Source organism: Monodelphis domestica, chromosome 6, assembly GCF_027887165.1.
Source record: "Monodelphis domestica isolate mMonDom1 chromosome 6, mMonDom1.pri, whole genome shotgun sequence".
NCBI classification, from domain to species: domain Eukaryota; kingdom Metazoa; phylum Chordata; class Mammalia; order Didelphimorphia; family Didelphidae; genus Monodelphis; species Monodelphis domestica.
The window spans coordinates 126,693,294-126,717,976 of record NC_077232.1 but is presented as its reverse complement, the minus strand read 5'-3'; the positions used below and the strand labels follow the sequence as shown (position 1 = coordinate 126,717,976).

Below are 24,683 nucleotides of genomic sequence, written 5' to 3'. Positions count from 1 at the left end.
GAGAAAATAGAAATGAATACTCTGGAAGTACAGACAAGACTTAGCCACAGATTAGTCATGTGGGATAAGACAAGAGTCCAGAATGACACTAAGTTGTGAGCCCAATTAGAATGGTGGTCATAATAATAAAGGGAAAATTCAGAAGAGGAGAGTTTGGAGGGCAAATAGAATGAATTGTTTTAGACTTGAGGTTTGAGAGGCCTAGAGAAAATCAAGATCAAGATATCCAAAAAGCAGTTGGTGATATAGGACTGGAGCTCAGGAGAAAGACTAGGGATGAATATATGGATCTTAGATCACCTGCATAGAGATGATAAATGAACCATGGAAGGTGATGAGATCAAGACTTTGCAAAGAGGAAGCCCCTATGTATTGAGACATCACAGTTTATTTTTGAAACAGCTTTATTTCTTAGGCAGTTTGTTCTTATATGAAACTTAAATATCTCTCTGAAATTTCCACCTATTCATTCCTAACGTTGTGGCTCTAGATCAAGAACAAGAAGTTTGAGATAGATAATACAATTAAATAGTTAATAGTTCAATATGCCAAGAAATGTCTAATAGCTTCCCCAGAGATCTGTGATAGGCCTCATGCTATTTAATATTCTTAACATGATATAATAAGTAGATGATATGCTCATCAAGTGTGCAGATGACAAAGTTGAGAAATAGATAATACATGGGATTATAGGATACAAAAAGTTTTGGATGGACTATGTAACATTGGGTTGAATTTAATAAAGATGAAATTCAGTAGATAAATATAGTTATCTACTTGGATACAAAAAATCAACTTCACAAGTACAAATTGGAAAAATAATACATAGGCAGCAATTGTTTTTGAAAGTCAAAGATGGGGGTGAGGGTGGTGTTTAGTGGCAGATAAACTCACAAGTCAGCAATATGATTTGGTAGCTAAAGAAGCTAATATAATTATAGAGGCACATAAATATAGAGGCACTAATATAATTTAGAGAGGCACAAACAAAAGATCAAGAATATCAAAGAAATTAATAAAAATGTAAAGGAAGGTGATCTAGTAGTATCATTTTATTTATTTTAAATATTTAAGGATAGACATCCTTAAAGGGACCACACCCTTACCTTTAATTTTCACACCCCTAGCTTTTAACCCCTAGCTAGTAGCTCTATCTACTGACAAAAACCAGAATTATAAGAAATTTAATAAATAATATATATGTTAAATAATTTTAAAAAATGGATGCTACTCTACATGAAAGTTTTCTTGCTTTTGAGAAATTAGGAACCTTAAAAATTTCAGAATGCCTCCTACTCCTTGTGTTCTTAGGTAATTTTATTTTTCTGTTCCTAAATATTGTGACAAGAAATGCTACCATACAAAAAAATTAAACCTGAAATGCAGGCAGACATGCAAAACCAATTGGACAATTTCAAATACTTCTTACAGGTCAAATGGCAAATACTGACCCCATCCAAAACAGGTCTGATTTTTAGATGCCTGCTCCTGAGCCACTGAGAAGAAAAGCCTCCCAAAATAGAGATGGAAGACCTCTCTCCTATAACTCAGCTTCAGGACTACCTCTCTTGTGCTCTGCAACTCCTGACTGACCTTACTCCCGCTAATCCTTATGAAATCCCATCTTCTCCTGTTTCTTCTCCCACCCTACAACCAAGTCCAGCACTGAAAAAATCTCATCTTCTAACAAAACTGTTCCTCCCCAAGCTGACTCACCATTACCTAATTCAAATAAATTTCTTTTCCCCTTAAGGGAAGTGCCCAAAATAGGACACAGTGGGGATGTGGTGACCCTAAGAAACCATATACCTTTTACTCCCCAAGACATAAATGAATTGACACAAAATGTACCCACATATGAAGAAGATCCCTTTGTGGTAACGAAAAGATGGTTGATGTATTTTTTCAGTATAATACATCTTACAAAGATGTTGAAAATCTATTCCAGCCTTTCTGAACAGAACATGAGAAAAATAAAATAATTTCTCATGTTAATAAAGTCCAGGGGTGGAATGGAGCACACTGGCCATAGCAGGATCATGGATGGGACTATAACAAATCTGAAGATTATTTACAATTATATAGCATTGAAGGGAGGCCATTCTAATTGCAATGAGAGAGTGCTCTGAAAACACAGATAAATGGACATAATTTGAACAACTAAAGCAAAAAAATGATGAGACACCGTCCAGATTCATGGATAGGCTCATTGAGTTTGGGGGTCGGTACCTAGATTTTGATCTTTCTAAAGAAAATTTATTCAAGGTAATCAAAAATAACATGCAATTTAATAACAACTACAGAAATAATAATTATAGAAATACTTATAAAAACGATTATAGAAATCACAATTTTAGGACTGATAGAAATAACTATAATAATGATTATAATGATCACAATGTTAGGACCGATAAGTCTAGGAGTAGAAATTGAGAAAATGATAACTCAAACCAACAGACCCCACAACAGTATATTTTAAGTGGAGCTCATCCACGGAATACTCAGAGTACTACTGCCCCTCCACATGGGGCAGAAGGAGGTGTCCCTTAGACTCTTGTTTTTGTTGCTATTAACCCTTTTCAGTTTTGTCTTCCCCTACAAATAGTAGCAAAGAAGAAAAAATGGGATATGAATACAGTACCTCTGTGTGAATTATATACATTTTTAACATTTTTGCTTTTCTTCCTACATGTGCCATACAGTATTTGATTTTCTCTCTCATTTTTTTTTTGCATTTGAAGCACATGTAACCAGTATTGAGAAGATTTTCTTTTAACTATTTTTGATTTTTGCAATAGAATAAGCTAGATGTCCATTTACCTACCATATAAATGCATATCCAAAAGCTTTAGACTATGGAAATCTGCCAGTTATTGATAAATATTTCAGGAATGTGATTAATGTTTTTGTCTGATTCTAGGAAATGGGATTTTAAAAAGGAGCACAGACATTATCTACATAGTGCCATGGAAGCACAAACAACCTGAATAGTGCCAAAAAAAAAAGAGCACACAGGTAAAAAAAAAACCCAAAAAACAAACCAATCCAGGTGGGATTGATAAACTTCTATGACAAAACAAAAGGACTTGAACCTAGTGTGAATCTCAAGGTTGCAGCACTTGACATATGTTAAGACACAGGACTCCTTGAATCACACTCCGTGTGAAATAATTTCTATGAAAGTACCTAACAATTGATTGTTCTGGCTCCCTTACCCCTGTCAAATAATGAAAGATCAGACCAGGGAATGACACTTCCCTTTTACACAAAAAATCTAGTCCTTTTTTCTCTCTTATAGTATGGCAACTTCCTGTAGCCCTAGCTTATAATGGGTAAATACAATATTATTGCATTTTTTTCACTAAAGAATTGTAGAACAGAAATTTACTTTAATTGGACCCTGGTACAAGGGCCTGTTATGAATTTATTCTTGTTTTATTCAAAAATTTTATATAGCTTTTGATATTTTGATTCTGATTTTTAATTTTTTTTATTTCTCCCTAAGTTTAATTTTTTTCTTCCATTTATTTTTTGTTTTATGTTTTTGGTTTTTGTTTTGACAATTGACTCATAAACCCCATAATTTTAATGACTGACTCATATATGTATTGAGTTGATCCAGGTATTGGTGAACACTCTCTTCATGAAGGATTGTATTGTATTTTCATGAAAATCCAAGATTTAAAATTTTGTTTGAGAAAAATTTCAGAAAAAGAAGCTTGCTAACTCCTTGAATCCAGAGAATGAACTATTTGGAGAAAGATGCTTGCAGAAACCTACAACTGCATCAACAAGATCCAGAATGAACTTTTGGGTACAATTGATTCAACAGAAGCGGGTTGAACATTTATTGTAAATGTATACTTTTATGCCAATGGGGACTGCCCCCTAATTGGCTTTTTGTCACTGTGCCTAGCAAAACATTGGTTTTGCTTTCTCTCTCTTCTATTTCCCTCTTATCTCTCACTATTGTAGTTTCCTCTTAGAAGGTGCAATTTTGTATACACCTGTAGTTAGAATTTTTAAGGATTCAAAATGATTATGTTAAATGATCAATGGGGAGACTAGACCCCCTTTTCACCCTTACATGATATACTGCTGTACTCTTGTGAGTTTTTTTTAGATTAAGTCAATATTTATTAAAGAAATTGGCCTCTATATAGTTTTCTCTGTTTTGGCTCTCCCTGTTTTAGACATCAAAATCACATTTGTGTTATAAAAGGAACTCTGAAGGACTCTTTTACTTATTTTTTCAAACAGTTTACACAATATATTAATATATAATTAGTCCTTAAATGATTGGAAAATTCACTTTTTAATCCCTCTGGTCCTAAATTATTTTATGGGCTTGTTTAAATTTTTTCTTGTTTAAGTCTGGGCAATTTATATTTTTGTAAATATTCTATTTCATTCAGACTGTAAGATTTACTGCAAAAAAAAAAAACTGGGTTGCATATTTCAGTTGTTATCAGTTTGTGTCTTACCATGCTTTTCTTTATTTGACATATAATTCATTTTAGCATTGTAACCTTCTATTACATTCACATGTCACACTTTCTTTAGTGATTTCCAAAGCATCTACTTTGCTTAGAATTCTTTGCTACTACAAATATTGTTGGTACCTATAGGGACTGACCTCCTTGGGATATATACCTACAAAGTGGCTGTAGACATTTTCATCACATTTTGTTAGTATAATTCAATATGGAACTTCCAGAATGGTTGTCCTAGTTCACAGCTCTAACAAAGCATTGGTTGCTGATTTTTGTCCAAAGCCCTTGGCACTGACTACTACCATTCTTTTGTCAACATTGCCAATCTTTTGAGTATAAAGTAAAAACTCATTTGTTTATCATTAGTGCCTTGAAATAAACTTTTATATGGTTTGTTAACAGTTTGCAGTTCTTTTGAGAAATGATTTTCATAGTCTTTGGTCATTGTCCTACTATTAGGCAAATGGTTTTATTCTTATATATTGCTATTAGTCGCATATAAAAACACACACAAATCAGACTCTTATCAGAGAGCTGAATGAAAGATTTTTCCCCAGGTGACTATCTCCCATCTTTTCCCCCATTAATTTTGTTCATTCAAGATGTTTTTAACTTCATGAAATCAAAATTATCTATTTTATCTTTTGTGGTCATCTTTGTCATTTGTTGGTAGAGAATTGACCCTCTATCCATAACTGTGAAAGATACCTGATTGGTACCATCCAATTTTTAAAAATTCCATGACCATTAATCCTCCAGTTACATATACATTTTAAGCTTATTGTGATCTATGGTATAAAATTTTAATCTAAATCTAATTTCTGCCAAACTCTTTTCCATACTATAGTGCTTTAAGAAATGTTGAAAAAGTTAAGAAGACTTATATAAACCAATTCACAGTGAAGTGAATAGAACCAGAGGGACACAGTTAAACAGCAATATCCTAAAGCTATGAAACTGTGAAGGACTTAGTAACTCTGATTAATACATTAATACACCAGAACACCAAAGAACTCATGCTGAAAAATGCTATCCACACCCAAATAAAGAATTGATGGACTCAAAGGACTCAATTCAAATTAAAGCATATTTATTTCCTTTCATTAAAATTTTTTTTTCAGAACATGGTAAATGTGGAAATATTTTTTTCACAACTACATATGAATAATAAGTACTACATTTCTTACCATCTCAATAGGTGGGGAAAGAAGAATAGAAGCAGAGGAAGGGAATTTGTAACTGAAAATAAAAATAAAAATTTTATTAAACTACTTTCGAGTATTTTTACCAATTTTTGTCAAATAGGAATTTACATTCTTACTTTTATCAAACACTAAGTTATTAAGTCCACTTATTTCTGATTCTTCCTCCTCTAGTTTGGACCAGTTAGCTTTTTTCCCTATTTTTAAGCCATTACCAAAGAGTTTTGATAATTACAGCTTCATGGTATCATTTGAAGACAAAAAAGTGTTACTGCCCTTATGTTTCTACTTCTCTTCACTTTTTATCTTGAGATGATAAATCTTTTGTTCTTCCAAATAAATTATGTGATGTTATTGCCTTTATTGGATACTTCAAATACCAGTTTTAAATTTTGTCAATTCTATAATTTGTAGACTTCAATTTTCAAATAATATTCAAGATTTCTACTATTATGCTTATGCTAGGATTGTGTTGGTTTCAAAATATTTAAAACTTCACATTTAGTTCATTAATTTTTTTTCAAATTAATGTTATGTTCTCAGAGGGGATAAAACATTTCAAATGAGGATAAGCTTTAGTTGTATATAGTACCCAAATTTAGAGGTGATGTCTACTCATTATTTATTATAGAATTATCAATTTATGAATTGTTTTTCATCTACTCATTATTCATGGTGTCATTATTAAATCTCCATTTGGATCTGAACTTTTTGCTTATGCTACTCATGCTAATGACTATTTTTATCAAACAAAACTGAGGAAAAGGACATATTTTGTATTTCTGCTTTTCTACATTTGTTTGTAATTCTTCTATGCCATAGCTCATGGCCTATTTTTGTAAATATAGCATGTGGTGTTTCAAAATATGTATATTCTTTTATATTATATTTTTATTTAGATGATGTAAGTTTTTGGTTCTAAATTCTAGAACTATATTTTTAAAAATTTGGCATCTGTCGATTCTTAAGATGCACAGGGAGAATAAGAGTCTCTATTCTGATAGTCACTGAGGTCTTGAGTGGGTGGATAGGGGTTACTAACCTAAAACAGGGCACCAATCAAAAGAGAACATATTTTTAGACTTCTTTATTTCTCCTCTACTTTAGCTAGACATGACTCAGCAGAATAAACATTTGCCACTTCTTGTGGGATAAGAAGACAGCAGTTATTCCAGTAGTAGGAGTCCAATGATTGGCCTCCATACAAACCTCTTAAGTTAATTTGTTGTCCCCTAGGGGCACAAGGAGGCTGGTGTTTGTAGGAAGGTGGGCACTAAGTAAGCACTTGAAATATTAGTGTCTGTTGGTATAAAGATGGTATAGTAAAGGCAGGGAGTCACCTGAGCTCTACCAAATTCCTCCCAACATAACATTTTGAAACAAATTTCTATCCCAAGACAACTTAGAAATTCAGCAAGAAAGATCTGTTTCACAAGAGTGAGAATGGAACTTGGTCTGGCAAAAGCTGCACCAGCACAGTCTATGGCCCAGCAAATCAGCAGCAGCCCTTGGGGGTGGTAGTTGAAGAAACTTCCAGAGCTCTCAAGTTCACAGATGGTAAGGGGGCTGGAAAACTGGTCAGAAGTAGATGATAGGGTGCTCTTTGCTAGCACTAGGGGCAGGACTCTGTTGCATTGCCCTACGGGGTTCTGGGTCACAGACCCAAAGTCAGAAAATATCGCTTGTGGTTGCTCACAGACAAAAGCACAGGCCAAGAGAATTGTAAAAGAGAATTCTTAATCCCTTACTCTTACTTAACTGGGAAAAAGAGCTGGCTGGCTCAGTAGACAGAGAACCAGGCCCTAAGAAAAGAGGTTCTGTTACCATGGAGCCCAGCCCACAGTTAAAGGAAATAGAATCTACTCTCAGAGAGAAAGTGATATAAAAATGAAAGCTGGACAGTGAGAGATAAAGGCAAGCAGAAAGTGTGAGAAAGCTTTTTGATCTAAGGTTTCCTGAGGGCAGGGTGCTGCTGGCAGTTGCTGGTGACAGTTGGCTGCTGTAGAAACTGATTAAAGGAGAGTGTGTGGGGTTGGTAGCTGTCCATTGTTTAGTGAGTTAGTTAGAATATATGAAAGTCAATTTTGAGTGGGAAGAATTTTATTCCCCCTACCTCCAATCATTGGTGGGACCACAACACCAATTATGTGACTACTATCATTCCCAAGGAGATGGGGAGAGGTTGAGAGTTTTGATAGACTGCCTTCTTATGACTATTCACCAATTAGAGACATCTCTGGGATGTCCAAGAAAGTGGCTAAATAATGAGCTTCCAAATTATATTTATGGATCCATGTGTGGGGACTAGGGGGGGTATCTTTTGATTACCAAGAGAATTATTTGGTCAAATTAACTTGTATTATTAATAATTTAACAGCCAGAATTATTGCTGGTCAGCATTTTGAATCATTACACTCTCATTGGAATTGGCTTGAAGATTGGATAATATATACTGTCAATTGGGTATAGAAATCTATCTTACTAGTAGTATAAGAGGATAAAAGAAAGGGGGAGGTGTTAATAGATAGGAGAGTAGATTTGGAGAAGTTTTGGTCACTTCTGATGAGGAACAGGATGAAAGGAGAGAAAAAGATAAACAGAGGAAAAAATCAGGATAGAGACAATCAAAATAACTGTAAATATGAATGGGATTACCTCACCTCATAAAACAGAAGACAACCCAGTAGATTTTCCAGAATATTTACAAGAAACACATTTGAAGCAGAGAGACGCAGAATAAGGGGGTAAGGGGATGCAGGAAAATATATTATGCCTAAGCCTGAAATTTAAAAAAATGCTAGGGAAGCAATGATCTTAGACAAAGCAAAAATAGATGGATTAAGAGAGATAAGCAAGGACTACATTTTGCTAAAAGATAGCATTGATAAGTAATATCAATACTAAACATATATGCACCAAATGAAATAGGGTTCATGTTCTTAAAGGAAATATAAAATGAGTTACAGGAAGAAACAGACAGTAACATCATACTAATGGGGGACCAAAAACTTGATCTTTTTAGATCTAGATAAATATAACCAACTCACCCAAATAAATTAGGAAGATGAATGGAATTTAAGAAAAGCTAAATATAGCAGACCTCTGGAGAAAACTGAATGGGAATATAAAGGAATATACCTTTTTCTCAGTGGTATGTAGTCCCTACACAAAAACTGACTGCATATTAGTGCATAAAAACCTCATAACCAAATGCAGAAAAGTAAAAATATTAAATGCATCCCTTTCAGATCATAATGCAATAAAAATTTAATTCAATACATGGCTGTGGAGGTATAAATTAAAATTAATCAGAAACTATTAATCTAATCCTAAAGAATGAGTAATCAAAGAGTAAATCATAGAAACAATCAATAATTGCATTAAAGAGAATGACAACAATGAGACAAAATATCAAAATTGATGGGATGAAGCCAAAGCAGTACTTAGAAAAAAACTTATATATCCAAATAATTTACAACTCTATATAAATATACGCCTCTATGTAAAAATTAGGTCAATAAAATGAAAAGCAGATCAATGAATTGAGTATACAACCAAAACCACAAAAAAACAAAAAACACCCTAGGAGAACAAATGAAAGATCCTCAATTAAATGTTAAATGAAAAATCCCAAAAATTAAAGGGGAGAGTAATAAAACTGAAAGAAAATCAATGAAGTAATAAATAGAACTAAGAACTGGTTGTATGAAAAAAAACCCAACAATATAATTAATTTGATTTAAAAAAAAGAAAACCAAATACCAGCACCAAAAATGAAAAGGATGAATTTCTCACCAATTTAGAAGAGCTATTTTGCCCAACTGCATGTCAATAAATCTAACAATCTAAGTGAAATATTTACAAAAATATAAATTGCCTAGATTAATAGAAAAGGAAATAGGATACTTAAATAAGCCTCTTAGAAAAAGAAATTGAATGAGTCATAATACAACTCCCTATAGAAAAAATCCCCAGGACCAGATGGATTCACAAGTGAATTATACTAAATATTTAAAGCACAATTAGTATTATATAAATTATTTGAAAAAATAGACAAAGGAGGAGTCCTTCCAAAGTCCTTTTAGAACACAAATAACAGTTTTGATTTCAAAAATCAAAAAGAGCAAAAACAGATAAAGAAAACTATAGACCAATTTCCCTAATGAATATCAATGCAAAAATTTATTTTATTAAGTTATTATTATAAATTATTAAAATTTTTTATTTTAAAATAAAATAGTAGTAAGGAGATTACAGCAACATATCACATAGATCACATATTAAGACCAGGTAGGATTTATATCAGGAATAAAGGGATGGTTCAAATTTCAGAAAACTATACCTTAATTAAACATATCAATAACACCACCAACAAAAATCATGATTAACTCAAGTTGACAAAAAAGCTTTTCACAAAATATGACAACTATCACCGTAATTAAACATATCAATAACAACACCAACAAAATCATGATTAACTCAAGTTGACAAAAAAGCTTTTTACAAAATATGACATCAACTCCTATTAAAAAAGAACTAGAAAGCATAGAACTAAATGTGGCTTGAGGAATAAATGGGTAGTATCTATCTTAAATCTTCAGTAAGCCTTATCTATAATGGAGATTAGACACATGCCTTCACAATAATATCAGGGATGAAGTAAGGATACCCTTTATTACCACTGTTATTCAATACTGTACTAGAAATGCTAGCTATAGCAATTGGAGAAGAAAAAGAAATTGGATGAATTAGAATAGGTAATAAAGAAATTATCACTCTTTGAATATAATATGATGGTATGCTTAGCAAATCCTAAAGAACCAACCTAAAAAACTAGCTGATATAATTAACAACTTTAGCAAAATTGCAGGACATAAAATCCACAAAAATCATTAGCATTTCAACAAAGTTCAGTAGCAAAAGCTAGAAAGAGAAATCCCATTACTTGCCAAGACAAATTGAGGAACTACATGACACAATTTCAAAATACTTTCTACATGAATAAAATTAGATCTAAACAAATGAATATTCATTGCTCATGGGTAGGCTGAGGCAAAATAATAAAAATGATGATTCTACCTAGATTAATTACTTATTCAGTACCATCCCAATCGAACTATCAAAAAAAGTTTTATAGAGCTAGAAAAAATAATAGCTTTTCATTGGGAAGAACAAAAGGTCAAGAATAAAAAGGGAATTAATTTAAAAAATATATGAAGGAAGGTAGTTTACCTCTACCAGATCTCAAACGGTATTATAATAAATTTGTAATCATCAAAAATAACTAGTATTGAATAAAAAATAGAGTGGTGGACTAGTTGAATAGATTAGGTTCACAGAACACAGTAGTAAATGACCATAGTTTAATTTAGTGTTTGATAAATTCCAACAAGTAGTCAAAATGACAAAATTTCTAAAAACTGGAAAACAGTTTAATGGAAACTAGGTATAAGCTCAACATCTCACAGTGTATTCCAAAGTCATAATTTAGACATAAAGGATGATGACATAAGTAAATTGGGGGATCATGGAATAGTTTACCTAAGAGATCTATAGATAAGGGAAGAATTTATCATCAAACAAGAGATGGCCTTACAACATATAAAACTGATCATTTATATTATATTAAATTTAAAACATTTTGCACAAATAAAACCAATGAAGCCAAGATTAGAAGGAAAGCAGAAAGCTGGTAAAAAAATTTTTTTATAGCAAGTATGTCTGATAAAGGCCACTTTTAAAAAATAGAGAGAGAAATAAATAAAATTTATAAGAATAAAAGCCAAGTGATAAATGTACAAAAGATATGAAATAGAAGTTTGAGATGAAGAAATCAAAGCTATCTATGGTCATATGAAAAATTGCTCTAAATCCCCACTGCTTAGAGATACAAATTAAAACAACCTATCAAATTGGTTAATATGACAGAAAAGGAAAATAATAAATGTTGGATGGAATGTGGGAAAATTGGGACACTAATGCTCTATTATTGGAGCCATCAACTAAACCAACCATTCTGGAGAACAATTTAGAACCTCAGACATGCCATCTTCTACTATATTTCCTTGATAAAGAGTTCTACTATATGTGTGATATGTCTTCTATCATGACATAGAACAATATGGAAATATGCATTATATAAAAATATGAGTATAACCTATATCAGACACTTCACTGCCTTGGGGGTAGGGGGAAGTTAGGAGGGAGAAAATATGAATTTAAAATTTCAAAAAAACAATTGTCAAAAAGATTTTCTACATGTAACTGAAAAAATAATTAAAAAAAATAAAGGCATTAAAAATGGATAAGATTACAAAAGGGGAAAAGGACTATAAATTTGAGTATACTCTGACCAGCAGCAGCACTACTAGGTCTATTTAAAAAAAGAAAGGGACCTATTTATTTTAAAAAATGTTAATAGTGCCTATTTTTGTGGCGCTAAAGAATTGGAAATTGAGGAGATACCCATTGTGGTAGAGTGCCTGTCAATCAAGAACCAGGGTTCCAAATGGAATGTTCCTAGGAGTTGGCAGTTGAGCTGACCAGGGGGAGGGGACTGGACTTGGATTCACTCTCTCCGAAGGTTGAACCTGGCTGACAGACCCTTGTAAGGCTGACAGACCCTTGTAAGGCTGACTTGGTTTTGGGGAGCTCTCTGACCAAGGGAGAAACCTCTGAGATTTGACTGACCAACAGTTGGAGGAAAGTCAGGAAAAACTGAGACTTTGAACTTTGTTTCTCTCTGGGGTTGAAGCTGAGAAAAGAGGCAAGCCAGGCTGAAAGAGAGATTTTGGACTTTGTTTTTCTCTCTTGAGGGAGTTGTCTCAGACTGAAGGACCCTTAGGGGAGGGGGCCTTCAGAAATTAAGCTGAGAGATCTTGCTGATTTGCTGATTTGTGAAAGAGAAAGAAGATTTTGAACAGCTGTTGTCCTCCATCTCCCTAAATGTCTTGGAGTCACAGCTTGTGTGTGATTGGACTACTTTCTCAAACCCTCATTTTAGATTAGGGACATTCTCCTCCCTCTCACCTCAGTTTCCCATCCTGTTATCCCAATAAACCCCTTGATTTGAAAGAGGAAAAGAAAAGAGTATCTTTATAGTTCATTCAGGGGGGAGGGAAGAATTGGGAGGAGAGGGTGACAGGAAGAAGAGGGTTGGAGAAGGGGAGTTAAAAGGAGGAGGAGATTAGAAACATATACCGATCCATCAGCCATCAGTAGGGATCAGTAAGCAGACCCCAGAGCATTCCCCAGAGCAGTCCCCTGGGTACCAGCATCCATGTGTGGCAGCATCCCTCAGCATTTCTCATTCCTACCTCCATTACAAATAAGCAGCTTCAGGTTCCTGTAGCAGCTTTCTAGTCAAAGCCAGAGGACAGCAGTCATTATTGCAAAAGAAACACTTTCCCTCAGTTTACCTTTTCTCTATTTTAATTAGAAATAGTTTCCTCAGTTTACCTTTTTTCTATTTCAAGTGGCACCCTTAGTCTGACTATACCCAACAATTTCACAGGCAAGGAAGATAGTAAATATGTTCAAACAAGTAGTTTTTGGTGTGGTGGTTTTGGCAGCCATTGCTTGCTTTTGGGTTTACCATGTTCTATACAGCAAACTGACTCAAATGGTAGTGGAGGCTGTGGATTATGTAGGAAACTTGACAATGACTGTGTTACAATTACCATTCCAACATGAATTGGTTCTCTGGCAAGTCCTGGCACAAGTATATGTACTCTTCATGGCTGTGTTGCAGACTCTATCCCAAGTGAAGAAAGTTTTCAGATTCATGGTTCCCCTAAAAGCTGAAAAGGTTGTGGCCATTGATAACAATTTAGACAAGATGATTAAGGCAGTATTTGAACAACTGATTAAGGAAAAAGGTTTAGATCTAGTTATGGGCAAGGACAATGGGCAAACTGAGAATGCACCTCAGGAAACTAAAGGGAGCAATGAAAATGAAAACCAGGCTGCTAATGACCCTAAGAAAATATGTCCATTGAAGGAGGTCACCAAGCTAACAACTAATGCTGGTGTGATTCATTCAAAGGCCCATAGACAATTCACTCCTCATGAACTTGAGTCCATTAAACATTGCTTTCCAAAATTTGTAGACAACCCTTTTAAATCCCACAAAGAGCTATTTCGGATCTTTGATCCAGACTTTGAGGATGTTGAATTTCTTTTATCATAAATGTTCAGCTCCCATGAAAAAAGGCAGTTTTGAAAGAAAACTAGGTCTGAAAGCAATTTGACCAGCTGGCCTACTGTAGATCAAAGAAGGGATTTGAACTTTGCAAATGCTACCAGCATGTATTACCTTAGACGATGCAGAGAGGATTTACTGCAAGCCATTAAGCAATGCTATTCTAAACCAAGTACATGGTCCAAGTTTTATAAGGTCAGGCAGGATAAAGGGGAACATCCTGCCACATATATAGACCATCTGTCAGAGATGGCAGAGGCAATCTTAGGTTTAGAAGCAGATAATGAAGAGACAGCTGGCCATGTATGTAGACAATTTCTATGGGGATGCACACCCAATTTGAGGACATTCTTCAAGAACTATTTCCCTAAATATGACTCAGTTTCCCTAATTGAATTGAGAGAGGCTGCAGGTTACTTATTTGAAAACAATTCAGATCAGAGTAAGGAAGTTCAAGACCTGAAAGATAAGTTAGAGAGGACTGAAAAGGATTTGAAACAGAAGGAAATTGAGGAAATTAAAAATTTGAACATGGTCAGAACATATACAAAACCCTGTTTTACAGAAACCTAGTTACAAGGAAAGATCAGTGCAAAAAGAAACTAGGAGTGTTACTTTTGTCACCATAAAGGACACTTGATTAGAAACTGTTTCTTGAAGAAGAAACATGAGTAATAACAGAGACACACATACTACAGAACCTAAGTACAAGAAATCCACTTGCCCACTGCAAGTTAAAGTCCACACAGCAAGCTCCTGATCTGAGTGAAATGCAAAAGGCAATAGAAACTGGAGCTAAGCCAAAATATTCAGATATGGTTAGAAGGGAATTATGATGCCAGGACCATAGTATGACCCTTGGAGGTAGAAGAAATAGTAATAATGGGGCTGTAGATAAAAATAGTAGAAAAAACTTGGGAAATATTTTAAAATTGGTGCAAGAAAGTGATTCTGTGAATGATATCCATTGCAATAAGGCAAGAGAAAGGCAGAGCCAGATTAAAGAAAATGAGGCAGAAATTAATGAAATAACATCTCAAATTGCAAATGAGATGAGAGATTTTTGATAAAGAGTCCTTTAGTAACCACACAGGAAAAGTCTGTAAAGGAAATAAAATCATTCCTAGAAAACTTTTTCTAGTGTGAGTGGATAATGGGATTGAATTATGGAAAAGGAAGAGTCACAAGAACTCAAGAAAAAGTTAGTGACTAATACAGAGACACATAATTTCAATTCCCTAAAGGTTACTGTTGATAAAGATGATAAGGCTCTAGAAACATTCACAGATGAAGTCCCACCAAGCTTAGTTAATTCTGTAAATATCTTTGGGGCAGAGGTACCCTTTGTAAATACATCTAGTTTGAATACAGAAGCTAGTACCTTCCATCCAGCAGTGAGTGATGTAGATAAGAAAAAACTAACTGATAATGAAGCTGGCATTGCTTTTGAACACAAAGATTATCATATTCAAAGTATTGGAGGTGACATTTCAGTTAAATTTGAATCTGGGGATGGAATGGTAGGCTTAGTAACAACCAAGGATTCAGTTAGTGCCAATGTTCTATGGGGCACAGGGGTATCTAGTCAGAGCAACTGCCATGGTTTAGTTTCATGTTCCATTGAAGACTTCATCAACTGGGGAATGACTGAACTAGTTTTCATACATGATTATGACATTATTATGACTATTGCACTATAAAAAATAAGATGAATTTCAGAAAAAGCTTGAAAGACCTAAATGAACTGTTATAGATTGAAGACAGCAGAATCAGAACATGGTACATACTAATAGTAATAATTCGGAAGGACTTATGACAAAGAATGTCAGAATTTGGTTATTTAATCCATAAAATGAAAAAGTGGAACTTGAATGGTCCCCCCCCCCCAGCCCTTTATAGATGAAGAAACCAAATTATAAAGAAGTTAAAAGACTCACTCAAAGCCACACACATTATAAAGGACAAAGCTAGGATTCAAATCTGAACATCTTATTCTGAAACTTGAGTATTTCTCACTATTTCACAGATGGAGGGGCAGAATTGCTCATTGGTGGCCAAGGCATTTCCATAAGTTCTGAGTTCTATATATTTTCATTACCTTGAATATAAAACTTCTTTGAATTAAAAAGAGAGAAAAACCTGAAAAGACTTACATGGGCTGATGCAAAGTGAAGTGAGCAGAACTAGAACATCATAGACAATAACAATATTGTATAATGAATGTTATTCTGCAATACAATGATCTAAGATGATTTCAAGGGCCTCATGATTAAAAATGCTATTTCCTGAGAAAGACCTGATAGGAGTCTGAATACAGATTGAAGCATACCACTTTACTTCCTTTTTTTTTGCCTGTGTTTTTTTTTTCCACATCATGACTAATATCAAAATGTTTTACAAAATTGCATATGTATAACCTATATCAAGTTGCTTTCAGTCTCAGGAAGGAAGATAAGAGGGAGAAAAGATTTTAGAACTCAAAAATTTAAAAATAAAAATAAATGCTGAAAATTGTTTTTACCTATAATTTAGAGGAAAATATTAAAAAAAGATTTTGCCTGGCTCTCAATCCACTGAGTCACCTAGCTGCCTCCCATCTACCTACATTTTGGGGATAGTTCTACTTTCTTCAAATGTCTCTCACAATACCTGAAAAAGCTTAAATTAACTATGTTGTACCAAGTGAAACTTCACCAAAGAAACAAATTTGAATTTGAATAAAGGAAGTTTCCATCTTTCAAAGTGCTAATATCTCTGAGAGAATTAACTGGGCAATTCTCACACCTTTGTATAAACTAGTTAATCCTTAACATTTGCATTGGCAAACATGTATACTGGCTATGTTGAGTAGAGAAAAAACTAAGGGGTGTAATGCACATAGGTTTGTGGAATGGCTGGAAATCCTACTAGGTGCCATCAGTGGTCTTGTTTCCCTACTGTTGTGAAGAGTACCCTAGACATTTGTTGCACATTGACATTGTTCATCATTAAAACTCAAGTTTTACATTGCTATTATGCTCCAAAAGTGTAGTACAAGTCCATTGGGCTATAAACTGAAGCATTCTAATTCAATGATGTGGCTGAGGAAACAAAGATTTTAGATAAATTTTATGCCACAATATCTGCAGTCATTATTTGCAAGAAGTTTAGGGTTAATCAATATTATATCTACAAAAAGGAGGAAAGTGTGGTAGTTCAGATTTCATGTGTTATGAAAAGTGAATATTGCCTGAAATCAAGGTTTTTTCTTAAAAAAAAAAAAAAGAATTACAGGGAATTACTAATGAAAATGTTTTGCATGTTACCAATATTATTTTGTGTTCTACATTTTATGAGTTATTTCATGGTTATAATTTTGGGGAAAGTTAATGTTGAATTATAAAAGAATTGTATCCAGAAAAAAGTGTTTTCAAAAATCTCTAGTGAAAAAGTATAGTTTTTGGTGGTCATGGGAACTAACTCCCTATTTCCCATAAGTTCAGTGTATTGATATTTGTGTTTTTCATTTTTGTACCATTTTCTAGGAATGTTACCTCTGCAAAAGTACAAGATTGAATATAGACTGTTTCTTCTTAAAATTTAGCTAAAGAGGGACTTGCGGGTAAGCATGGCGGCAGTCTAGACACAGAATGCTTCCTCTCCTCAGCACCCACCAATGTAGACTACCTCAAAAGACCAAAAAAACAAATTCATAAGAACAAAGTAGGGCACAGCATTTGAAGGTACGTGGGATTTGGGCATTTCCACAATATAAAGGGATGAAAAAGCTCCCACCAAAATGTGAGCTGATCCACCTTCCTCCACCACACCTACAGAGCCAGTCAGAGCTAGAGCGCGCCAGAATCAGCGAGTGAGTGAGGGGAACCTCTAGAGTGAGCAAGGGGCATCTCTAGGTCCTTGGGAGCGGAATAAGACTACCAAAGACCTACCCCTTAGAGCAGCTACACCTGAAACCCCAGCAGGCTGGGGAGCACAGACTGTGGGCTCTCATGGGAAGGTAGCACAGAAAAGGTCAGCAAAAAGTGGAGGCTGCGGAGATTTGAGAGCTTGCCTAAGGCAAAATCCTTGCTCCTTAACTCCATACACAGAGAGCCTGTCCATATCACTTGGATTTCTGACTAAAAAGGGAAGGGAAAACCTCCACAGTGATGGCAAATTGTGCACAGGAACAACAAACACCCTCCAAGATAAACAAAAAAAAAATTAGGTATTAACCTTCGAAAATTTTTATGGAGGAAAAACCCAGACTACAGAGGAAGTAGAGGAGGAAAATCAAACAAAACCAAAACCTTCTAAAAAATGGAAATTATCCACAAGCTCTGTAAGAATTTAAATTGGAGCTTATCAAAAAGATGGAAGCCTTATGGCAAGAAAAGTAGGAAATAGTTCAAAGAGAAAATCAAAAAAATTATAGCAGAAAACCAGGCCTTAAGGACCAGAATTGGGCAACTGGAAGCCAATGATCTTGCAAAATAGCAATAATTAACAAAGCAAAGTCAAAAGACTGACAAAATAGAGGAAAACATAAAATATCTCACTGACAGATGGCAGATCAGGAAAACAGAGGAAGGAGAGATAATTTGAGAATCATTGGTCTACCTGAAAAGTCAGAAATGAACAGAAATCTTGACATCATACTACAAGAAATCATCCAAGAAAACTGCCCTGATGTTCTTGAACAAGGGGGCAAAATAGACATTGAAAGAGTTCACAGAATACCCTCTACACTAAATCCCCAAAAGACAACTCCCAGGGACGTAATTGCCAAATTTAAGAGCTTGCAAGCTAAGGACAAAATTCTACAAGAAGTCAAGAGACAATTCAGATACCAAGGAGCACCAATTAGGATCACACAAGACCTGGCAGCTTTCACACTAAAGGACTGCAAGGCCTGGAACATGATATTCAGAAAGGCAAGAGAATTGGGTCTTCAACCAATCATCTATCCATCAAAACTGACTATATATTTCCAGGCGAAAATATGGACATTCAACAAAATAGAAAATTTCCAAGTATTTTTAAAGAAAAGACTAGAACTAAGTGGAAAGTTTGATATCCAAACGCAAAGATCAAGAGAAACATGAAAAGGTAAATAAGAAAGAGGGAAAGGGGGGAAAATGTTTTTTTATTCAAACTCTCTTCCTTAAGGGCTACAATTAGATCAAATTATACATATTAGTATATGGAGGAAATATTATTTGTAACTCTCAAAAATTGTATTCATTATTATAGTAATTAGAAGAATCATTCACAGGAAGAGATTGGGGCATTAAGGGCTATAAGATGATATGCAAAAAAAAAAAGGGTGTGGGGGGGAAATAGATGATGGTACCAAAAGAGACTTGAAGAGATAAAATAAATAGGATAATCTTTATCACACAAATATACACATGGAAAGGGGAGGGGAAGAATACTCTTATAAGAAGGAGAGGAAGAGAGTACTAATAGGTAATACTTTAACCTTACTTTCAGTGAAATAAATTCTGAGAAGGAAGAGCATCGAGATCCATTGGGGCCTTGATTTCTATCTTATCCTACAGTGTAAGTGAGAAGGGAAAACTAAGGGGGCCAGGGGGGCAGGGAGTACAAAAAGGGAGGGAAAGAGAAGGGGGAGGGAACTTAACAGACTCTGAAAAAATAAGAAGGGAACAAAAAGGGAGGGGGCTGAAAGGGAAGCTTATTAAGGGTGGGGATTAGGGGGACTGATTAAAAACAAACCACTGGTTTAAAAGGATATAGCAAATGAAGAAAGGACAGAACTAGGAGAGCTATCAAAATGCTGGGGAATACATAAGTGGCAATAATAACTTTGAACGTGATTGGGATGACGTCACCCATAAAATGAAAACAAATAGGGGATTGAATTAGAAATCAAAATCCTACCATATGTTGTCTGCAAGAAACACATCTGAGGTGGGTAGATACTCACAAGGTTAGAATTAAAGGTTGGAGCAAGACCTATTGGGCCTCAACTTATAGAAAGAAGGCAGGAGTTGCAATCATTATATCTGACAAATCCAAAGTAAAAATAGATCTGATTAAAAGGGATAGGGAAGGTAAACTACATCCTGATACATCCTGATAAAAGGCAGTACAGACAATGAGGAAATATCAGTAATCAACATGTATCCACCAAATGGTATAGCATCCAAATTTCTAAAGGAGAAACTAGTGGAATTGAAGGATAAAATAATGAAAAAAAATGCAAAGGAAGGTGGCCTTGCAGTACCAGATCTCAAACTATATACTAAAGCAGTGGTCATCAAAACAATTTGGGACTGGCTAAGAGTCAGAAAGAAGGATCATTGGAATAGAGTTGAGGTGAGTGACCTCAGGAAGACAGTCTATGACAAGCCCCAAAATCCCAACTTTTGGGATGTAAATCCACTATTTGATAAAAACTGCTGGGAAAATTGGAAGACAGTGTGGGAGAGATTAGGCTTGGATCAACACCTCACACCCTACACTAAGATAAACTCAGAATGGGTGAATGACTTGAATATAAAGAAGGAAACTATAAGTAAATTAGGTGAACACAGAATAGTATACATGTCAGACCTTTGGGAAGGGAAAGATTTTAAAACCAAGCAAGACTTAGAAGGAGTCACAAAATGTAAAATAAATAATTTTGATTACATCAAATTAAAAGGGTTTTGTACAAATAAAGCCGTAAGCAAAATTAGAAAGGAAGCAACAAATTGGGAAACAAATCACAAAAACCTCTGACAAAGGTCTGATTATTCAGATTTACAAAGAACTAAACCAATTGTACAAAAATTCAAGCCATTCTCCAATTGATAAATGGGCAAGGGACATGAAAAGGCAGTTCTCAGCCAAAGGAATCAAACCCATTAATAAACACATGAAAAAGTGTTCTAAATCTCTTATAATCAGAGAGATCCAAATCAAAACAACTCTGAGGTACCACCTCACACCTAGCAGATTGGTTAACATGACAGCAACAGAAAGTAATGAATGCTGGAGGGGATGTCGCAAAGTCGGGACATTAATTCATTGCTGGTGGAGTCGTGAATTGATCCAACCATTCTGGAGGGCAATTTAGAACTATGCCCAAAAGGCACTAAAAGACTGTCTGCCCTTTGACCCAGCCATAGCACTTCTGGGTTTGTACCCTAAAGAGATAATAAGGAAAAAGACTTGTACAAGAATATTCATAGCTACACTCTTTGTGGTGGCCAAAAATTGGAAAATGAGGGGATGCCCATCAATTGGGGAATGGCTGAACAAATTGTGGTATATGTTGGTGATGGAATACTATTGTGCTAAAAGGAATAATAAAGTGGAGGAATTCTATGGGAACTGGAATGACCTCCAGGAATTGATGCAGAGCAAAAGGAGCAGAACCAAAAGAACATTGTACACAGAGACCGATACACTGTGGTACAATCGAATGTAATAGAATTCTCCATTAGTGGTAATGCATTGATCCTGAACAACTTGGAGGGATCTATGAGAAAAAAACACTATACATATTCAGAGGAAAAACTGTGGGAGTAGAAACACAGAAGAAAAACAACTGCTTGATCACATGGGTTGAGGAGGATATGATTGGGGATGTAGAATCTAAATGAACATCCTAGTGCAAACATCAACAACATGGAAATAGGTTCTGATCAAGGACACATGTAATACCCAGGGGAATTGCATGTTGGCTATGGGAGGGGTGTGTGAATCTTGAAATTTCTCAGACTTGTGAATGTTAAAAAATTTCCCAAACCCTACTTTATAAGATTGGATTAAGACCATTCCCCATTTAGGCAGTGAACTCTACTTAGATCAGGAATGTGAGAACTCTACTTCACCTACTTAAGTCTGCCCTAGGGGAAGATAAAGTTGTGAACTCTTTTCTGAACAATGAAAGTACTTAAACCCATACTTATAATAAGGCAAAAAGGGTGCTAAGTACCTATAAAGGTCAAGCAACTTGTGAATTTACAAGGAACAAAAAAACTGGGAAACTTACTCAGAGCTTTCCTGGTGTGAATTACTCAAAAACCCACACCTTCTTAGGTGTGGACTAAGAATGGTCTGTCCTTTGAAAAACGTCTACTGTGATTGGTGGATGTAAGAATTTAGGGGAGGTGACAAAGGAGAAAATGCCCTATATAAGGAGATGAGAAATCTGAGTAGAGAACAGTCAGCTGGGAAAGGCTGCCTTGAAGGGTCTCTCTCGAGAACACAGTCTGAAACATTCAGATTGAGGATTGAGCTGGTGAAAGCAGCTGTGATGATGCTGGCCTGGTGTCACTAGAATCCTTGCTTCGCAGATCTTGTGGTGAGTGATTAAAGACTGACTGATCTCTTTATTAAGACTCAGGTCTAGGCCATGTTGGCTTAAGGCCCTTCATACTTATTCCTTTCCTACTCTTTCTCTCTTTTCTTTAATTCCTCATTGTATTATTAATTAAATTCTCTATAAAACCTAGTTGACTTGGGTATATTCATAATTGGGAATATTTCCCTGGCGACCACCTTATATTGATTTAAAAACAAGACACTGTAGTGAAAACATATTTTCTGCGGTCACAATTTACTCACCCACTCTTATATCTACTACAATTTATATCTTCCACTATTTTACTCACTACAGTTTACACCCTCAACCATTTTAACTCTTACAGTTTATGGCAGCCACTCTTTTAAATGCCGCAGTTGGGGGAACGGGAGGAAGGAATAGAATATTTTTGTAACCAAGGAATAATGTTTGAAATTGACCAAATTAATTTTTTTTTTAAATCTAGCTAAGGAAATAAAATTTTTTGGAGAACTGACCACTTTCAGGAGGAGGGAAGGCACTGGGTGAACCAGCTATGTAGCACCATAGATAGATGATGATCAGGAAGAACTGAGTTCTAATTTGACCTCAGACACTTAATAGCTATGTGACCCTGGGCAAATCACTAACCTTTGTCTGCCTCAGTTTCTTCCAATGTAAAATGGTGATAAAAATATTTCCCAACATTACTCTGGAAATTAAATAGCTTTAAAGCTTGTTACACTACCTAATACAAAAGTGCTTAATAAAAACTTATTTTCTTTCTAAAAATAACATAAAGAGCAACATAAACTTAAACTTAAATATTGAAATTGGACAACAAAACACTTTCATATACTATCATCCCAATTTTTAGATGAAGATCAAAAAGTTTAAGAGAATTGTTATGGTCATATAGATACTAAGCAGTAAAGAAAGGACCCAAACCAAGTATTCTGACTTCAAATCTGGGCATCTGGTGGTAGGATAGGAAACAGCACGAATAGTTAAAAAAGAAGAATAACAAAAAGACATGAATGCCAAAGAGAAACTGTATCTGCTTAAAATTTTATCTAGGATTTCTCGAGTCCAGTGAAATTGAAAGAAGACTTTCTTCTTTCTTTTCCTTTTGACATCATATGATCCTTTATTACCAGTAGCTCAAATTGAAAATAGTATTATTCTTTTATATTATACTTTAGAATTTGAGTCAATGTGATATTCTGATGTAATGGAATTTTGGGGGTGTTCCTTAAATCATATCATATAAGTAAATTGCCTAGTAAAAACTATACTTAAAGCTGAATCTGATTCCAGTGTAGCTAGGATGAGGGAGCTTTCCTTCAGCAAAAAATTACTAAGTGTAAAATTCCAGGAAAGTTCATATCTACTCACAAATTAAAATGCCAGCATTTTTAGTTGGAAACACTTGAAATATTTATAGAGTAGCTTCTTATAACTGTAATATTAGATGGTCAGGGACCCCCAATCTAATTCATATATGAAAATTACAGCAAAATCTATAACATAACAGAACTCTAGGAGGAGATTAAAAATCTCTCTTTAATATCTAGGAAAAAAGAGCAAGGCTCTAGTTTCTTAATATTTCTCATATTATAAAGCATATTCAGAGAATATGGCCAGTACAATCATCAGTAAATGTAGAAATGGGAAGACTGAGTACTGGGACTTAAAAAATTATAAAAATATTTTCATTAATAAATTTTTTTTCAATTGAATACCAGAAGTATCTCCAGTCCTTGGATAGAGGATTAAGAAAATTTAGAAGAAACTTAGACTTGGATATTAGGCTGATCTTATTGACTGGTCAAGGAAAAAGTGATTAAGTATAGTATATTTGAAGTATAAATCTTTATAATCAATAAATAATTCCTGTACCTACTGAATGTCATAATATTTCACGTTCTACCCTAAAGGATTCATTCCTTTGAGTTAATGCATTGAGTACCTATTACTAGAAGGCCCCCATTTAAATAAAATTAATATACAATGAAAACATATGTGGCAGAGGCTTACCCTCCCTGGACCTCTTTCCTCAGTTTTAAAATGGAGAATGTTTTAATTAGAATCTTGAACCCTTAGACTACATTTCCCATAATTCCCTTTTCCCTTTCAAGTATGTGCATCTTTAGGTTGATTCAGTATTTAGTTTTGGTTCTCTCTGCCCAAGCTCTCTCTGTTCCACATGGAGGCTGGGGGAGCTCTCTCCGTTGCTCTAGCCTTTTTACTTTCCTTTTGCTTCAAGTTAAATAGTTAATGAATATTATTAAATATAATACTTAGAGTATTGGATATTAATTTTTAAAATTCACAAGAGGAAGGGAGAGTTGGACTTCACAGCTTCCTAAACCCCTGCTAGTCCTAGATCTATAATCATATGATCTGTGATCCCAGGCCATTAATGCCTTGACTCTATTTACATTATTCAAATAAATGCTAGCAAAATCCTTTGAAAATGAGCTTTCATATCCATAAGAATATTTATAGCAGCA

General features: G+C 34.7%; 1 protein-coding gene across 2 annotated transcripts in view; it reads right to left on the bottom strand.

The window, feature by feature from the left end:
• KLHL5 (kelch like family member 5) overlaps nt 1–24,683 on the bottom strand; it is a 160,841-nt gene that overhangs the window by 93,336 nt on the left and 42,822 nt on the right. The window contains exon 2 of one of the 2 annotated variants that reach the window (XM_056802543.1): nt 5,681–5,732. The exons of the other annotated variant lie outside the window; for it this stretch is intronic. The gene's annotated coding sequence lies outside the window, so the exon portion shown is untranslated. The remainder of the gene's footprint in view (nt 1–5,680; nt 5,733–24,683) is intronic. 2 annotated transcript variants of the gene reach the window in all.